At 36.7% G+C, this 6338-nt stretch overlaps 1 long non-coding RNA gene across 1 annotated transcript in view; it reads left to right on the top strand.

Annotated features, from left to right (window-relative positions):
- The window catches only part of LOC111088899, a 16317-nt gene extending 11399 nt beyond the window's left edge, over positions 1-4918 (top strand). The window contains exon 3 of the long non-coding RNA XR_002613271.1: positions 4750-4918. This is a non-coding gene — a long non-coding RNA (uncharacterized LOC111088899). The remainder of the gene's footprint in view (positions 1-4749) is intronic.
- Positions 4919-6338: the final 1420 nt, after the last annotated feature.

Below are 6338 nucleotides of genomic sequence, written 5' to 3'. Positions count from 1 at the left end.
ATTTTGGTTACATGCTGTTACCTAGAATTACATTCAGTGGAGTAAAATAGGAGTTTATAATTTGAGTAAATAATATCTACAGTATCTCCAGCCTTGTTTCCTGACTTTTTTACGATCCCTATTTACAGATTTTTAAATTCCCAATTTTTTTTATTTATCTTGTATATGTCAACCATCTAAAGATGTCCCTGTCCATGCGACATCTCTGTAGATTAGAAAACAAGAACGGTGCAAACCATTATCCTGATGTGTCTGCTAGTGTTTTCTACATCTGTACCTGTTGTTTAGCGTACCATTATCCTGTTGGGTCTACATCTGTTGTTTAGCGTACCATTATCCTGTTGGGTCTACATCTGTTGTTTAGCGTACCATTATCCTGTTGGGTCTACATCTGTTGTTTAGCGTACCATTATCCTGTTGGGTCTACATCTGTTGTTTAGCGTACCATTATCCTGTTGGGTCTACATCTGTTCCTGTTGTTTAGCGTACCATTATCCTGTTGGGTCTACATCTGTTCCTGTTGTTTAGCGTACCATTATCCTGTTGGGTCTACATCTGTTCCTGTTGTTTAGCGTACCATTATCCTGTTGGGTCTACATCTGTACCTGTTGTTTAGTGTACCATTATCCTGTTGGGTCTACCAGTGTTTTCTACATCTGTACCTGTTGTTTAGTGTTAGTCCTTTTCGGTAGCTGGCAGTGGTATTGTTTACTATTACTGTTCAGTTCATGTCTGCTATAATTACGATTATCTATTCATAATTCTTGTCCAACTGTCACTATATGGTCTTCATAATTCATATCTGTATTAAAGCAAGTGGTAATCATACCAATGCTTAGAGACCATTAAAAGCTTGTTTGTTTGTTTTTAATTTCGCGCAAAGCTACACGAAGACTATCTGCGCTAGCTGTTCCTAATTTAGAAGTGATAGACTAGAGGGAAGGAAGCTAGTCATCACCACCCACCGCCAACTAGTGGGCTATTCTTTTGCCAACAAATAGTGGGATTGACCGTAACATTATAATGCCCCCACGGCTGAAAGGGGCGAGCATATTTGGTGGGACATTGGATTTGAACCTGCGACCCTCAGATTGCAAGTCGAGCGCCCTAACCACCTGGTCATTCCAGGCCTTAACACAAACTACACGAGGCCTATCTGCGCTAGTCATCCCTAATTTTGAGGTAACTAGTCAACACTACCCACCGACAACTATTGTGCTACTCTTTACCAACGAATAGTGGGATTGACCGTCAAACTAACTCCTCCACCACTAAAAGTACTGCTAGGAAATATACAATAATAAAAATAAATTACATTTAAAACTAGCTATACTTATGTTTAAATTACATATAAGGAAACTATTAGAAAAAGGTTTAGAAGCAAATTTGTTGTTATGACTCGACAGCTATGTAGTTTTAATCACAACCGAGTTTTCACAGCACACAGTTTTAAGAATTGTAAATACGCACATTTATAGATAGCTATAATAAGATGAAACACAATAAATTAAGTTTGATAATTTCTCTTAAATTTACGTTCTCCTGCCCTCCCCTTCCTTCCCAGTGGCTCAGCGATAAGTCTGATGGTTTGTAACGCTAAAAATCCAATTTCGATACCCGTGGTTAGCACAGCACACAGGACTTGAGTTGAGTTGGAGCAAACCGGAGTGCCATTGCTGTTATAAGAAATTGTTGTGAGAACGCTCCTGTTGTTAGAAGTGTTTATGAAAACGCTCCTGTTAAAAAATGTCCATGGACATATGTAAATTTAAAGAGTAATTATCACAATCTTACCGATTCATGTCGTTTATGAAGGCTTACTTTGCAACATGTTATTCTCTTACATTTGTAGTTACTTTTTGTGTCAACATACATTGTGACGTCATCAAATAATCGAAGTAAGTTGTTGTTTTTTTTGTTTTTTTTATCAAGCACAAAGCTACACAAAGGGCTACCTGTGCTCTGCCCGTCAGGGGGAATGGAAACCCGGTTTCTAGCACTGTGCCACTGGGAAGCAATCGAAATAAAATACGCTAGCGGCCCCCGAAGCCCCGGCTTCATAGGGGCTGTGAAACTGAGCTCCACTTGATATATTTACACAACTCAAGTCCTCAAAGCACAGATAGTCAACCCCATTGCGTGTAAAATACTTTCAAGTTAACATGTGGGCTCATACTGTCCTATACCCCTTTTCGTTCGCGTTTAAAATGAAATAAAAGGATTGCCTTTTTTCAACACATTTCTTAGGTACATCTCCATATATATCTTGTTATTTACTACAAATTGGTCTGTGCGTAAAATAAACCTGAAGTTTCTATCATTATTGCGCCTACCGGTGAGTGAGAATTTGCATACTTGCTCACACTTAATTTAAAACGTTACTTTTCTTGATTAAGATTTTACAATCTGAAGAGACTCATATTTCGATGTGGCTTTCTTTTATATTCTAGATAATTATACGAGCTATGTGGTCTTATGAAACAACAACAAAAAAATCGATGTAATTTCTGCCTGGTCTATCATCATTTCCAATACTTCCTGGGGTGACCATTGAAGTATAGATTAAGGCCTCGTTCTTAACCAGCTTAGCGTGTTAAGCATCAATGCCACACAAAATGAGAACATATTTTAGAAAAATGGCGCAAACTCATTTTACTTATAATAATAATAATAATAATAATAATAATAAGAGTCAACTTTGACATTTATTGTTTCAGTTTTTGGATTCCTTACTAGAAGAATGTCAAAACATTTCACGAATCACAATAAGTTACTTTATAAAGATTCATTATTTATTCAAAGTACGTTTTTTTTGTTGTTGTTGTTTTTATCTTAGAATTTTCTCCGCCCAGCAAAACAAGGGCAATCTTCACAAATATTAGTCGCCCATAATTTTGAGTTGACAGGATAGAATGAAGGAAGCCAGACAACAGGACCTACTGCCACCTCTTGGGGGTACTCTCTTCTGACCGTATATAGTGAGATTTAACCGTCAGCGCACCTACGGTCCGAAAGTATGGAGCGAATTTTTGTGGAAAAGGGATACGAAAAATGGACCTCTGAACCAGTCTAGACACACTAACTGCTTGTCCACACCCGGCCTTTAATCAAAGTAATAATAAAAGTTCATATAGCAAGACCCATAAAAGTTCATATAGCAAGACCCAATTAATGTCAAATTTTTCACGGTTTATGATTGATTGGTTCTTCCGAGATGTTACCTGGAAGAATTTTACATAAGATTTTTGTCTCTTTGTTTAAGCCCCCTAGGTTGGGGACTACATAATATAGAAAAGGACACCATCGGGCCACTCAGAGTCCGTCTAACAAGTTTGGTCCTGTTAGCTCCAACATTATGGGAATAGTTCACGAACAAACAAACTCACACACAGCGTAAATGAGTATAGGATTTCCTGAAAAAAAGAAGTCCCCTGATGAGACAGCAGTAAGTTTACGAACTTACAACGCTAAAATGCGAGGTACGATTTCCCGCGGAGAACAAAGAAAATAGACCAATGTGGCTTTGCTTTATAACAAAATGTAACAAACACTTTAAAAAAATTGATAAAAAGTGTCTAAAAATTTAATAATTAAGAAAACTTACATTTTATGTTTTAGAATAGCGTTTCTCAAACTGGGGTTCGCAAGTCATTTCCGAAGTTTCATGGGTTCGAATCCCCGTCCCACCAAACACGCTCGCCCTTTCAGCTGTGGGGACGTTATAATGTAACAGTCAGTCTCACTATTCGTTGGTAAAAGAGTAGCCCAAGAGTTGGCAGTGGGTGGTGATGACTAGCTGCCTTCCATCTAGTCTTACACTGCTAAATTAGGGACGGTTAGCGCAGATATACCTCGTGTAGCTATGCGCGAAATTCAAAACAAACAAACAAACGTTTCCTTGTGGTGGAGAAGGCGTAGATAGCCTATTGTGTAACTTTGCCTTAAAAAACAAATAACTGCCAGCCCTCTACCACTTATCATTAAAATCTAGGTAATTACCATATCTTGGAACAAGCCGTTGTAATTATATTACACAACGAATGAAAACAAGCAAATAATAAATCTGAAAACTGAATAAAAAATTAGAACTTCATAGGTTTCAGAAAAGGTATTACCAGTTGTAAATTCATAACAAACAAAACCGAAGTTTCAGAATAATACTTTAAACATATATGATTTATAGAATAAACATATTTTCTAAAATTAGATTTATATGAATTAAAACATTTACTTTTTGATTACAGATTTTTTATTTACATAAAATTTTTCCTTCAAAACAAAAGAACATCGATAGGTTTGGGAGGGAGGGGCTGAGAAAAAAAAATTAAAAGGGGGTTCTGGGGTAACAAAACTTTGAGAACCGCTGTTGTTGAACGTCACACGTTTAAAGAAGTAACAATTCGAAATATTTTAGTCTAAACATTAATATATTTTACTTTTTAAAGTAAAATGATGTAGTACAACAATAACTTGATACGAACGGGTTTCGTTTATTCAATTCGACAACAATAACTTGATACGAACGGGTTTCGTTTATTCAATTCGACAACAATAACTTGATAAGAACGGGTTTCGTTTATTCAATTCGACAACAATAACTTGATAAGAACGGGTTTCGTTTATTCAATTCGACAACAATAACTTGATAAAAACGGGTTTCGTTTATTCAATTCGACAACAATAACATAATAAGAACAGGCTTCTTTTATTCAATTCGAGTGCTTTAATGCCATTATTCTTTTTTTTTAGAACTTCCTGTTGTATCTTGAAAATGGAATCACAGAAAAAGAAATTCAACTTGAAGTCTTGGATTAAGCTCGGAGTAACGTACTTCAGAAAATGTGTTACGGAAGAAAAACTTCAATCAATGAGAATTAGAAACACTATACACCTTACTAAAAGAATTAATATCGAGAGATGACGGGTTTTTTTTATCGACTTTTTTTTTGCTAATCCCGAAATAAATGTATACATGGAGTAAATGAAGTTTAATATTTTTAGAGGAATTGTGGTGTCTAATGTTATCGACATGTCTACAGAATAGATGTCGTAAAATGTGAATATTCTTCCAGTTTGTTGTTCAAAAGTACCATGCAACAGAAACAAAACATTTTATAATAGTATAAAAACAGGAAATCGTACATAACAAAAATCTAGATCTGACAAGACAAGAGTGGAAGATTGTTTGTTTGAAGTTATGCACAAAGCTACACAATGGGCTATATGTGCTCTGCTCACCACGGGTATCGAAACCCGGTTTCTAGGGTTGTAAGTCCGCAGACATACTGCTGTGCCACTGGGGGGGGGGGTCATAGAAGACAGAAAATTTTGATCTTGATACGTGTTATAGATGGATAAATTTCATTTACAGTATTATTAATGAGAACTAGGCGTGACTTAGGGGTTAATGTGACAAACTGTTTGATACGAGTCTTTGATTCGCGTCCCGTTCTCGAAAAACAAATCGCGCTCCGAACTTTGGAGCCCTGAACGCGTTATAAGAGTGAGGGTGAAATCTCACTATTTGATTAGGGTAGCGGTGAACGCTGTTGACACGCCGTATTTCCTCTTGTCTATCAGTTCAAAATAAGGGACGGCAGATAGAGCAGATAGACAATGCGTAGCTTTGCTCAAATATCAGAATCAAAACTTAACACCAGTCCCCCAGTATCTTAGACATTAGACCTGTGATTTTTTCTTGCTGTTCACCTGAATGTTCTCAGAAGAAGTATTACTAGAATCTAAATCTTTTCAATTATCTTGTCATAAAACTTAAAAAAAAAATTAATCCACCCCTATTACAGTACGACCAACCATCTTAGGTGATAGTACCAAGTTATTCACACTGACCAAACTTGAAATAGTATCTCTTCTTTATCCTCTGTGACGTGTTGTTAGTGACCTCTGTAGGACTCGTTGGTTATTTATTATTGTAATAAAAATGACGATCATTAGACAACTTTTAAAAACGTAGAACGGTGTATAAGAATCGTTGATTTCACATTTGATATTTCGTCCTCGACTTATCGTAAGGGAATAAGGGACTTAAATTTGTATTTTAATTTTGAATGGCACCTCTCGTGACATGTGGGTTAAACGACTAGGTCAGAGATATAGACGTCCCTAATTTTGAACTACTGGCCAGATGTAGAGTGGCCAGTCAGCAACACCCGCCGCCACAACGAATAACTGGATTTACAGTTACTCTTATAACACCATAACAAATTAAAGTTTAGTGCGTGCTCAGCAGCATCACCGCGAGAATCTTAGACGGTCCGATCCCCACTTAGGAACACTGACCACTAAGCTCAAAAGGAAAATTTGGTTCTTCATAAAAC

Source organism: Limulus polyphemus, unplaced genomic scaffold, assembly GCF_000517525.1.
Source record: "Limulus polyphemus unplaced genomic scaffold, Limulus_polyphemus-2.1.2 Scaffold4685, whole genome shotgun sequence".
In the NCBI taxonomy this organism is placed as follows: Eukaryota; Metazoa; Arthropoda; class Merostomata; order Xiphosura; family Limulidae; genus Limulus; species Limulus polyphemus.
Note: the sequence above shows the minus strand (reverse complement) of the source record. Positions and strands in the feature narration are given on the sequence as shown.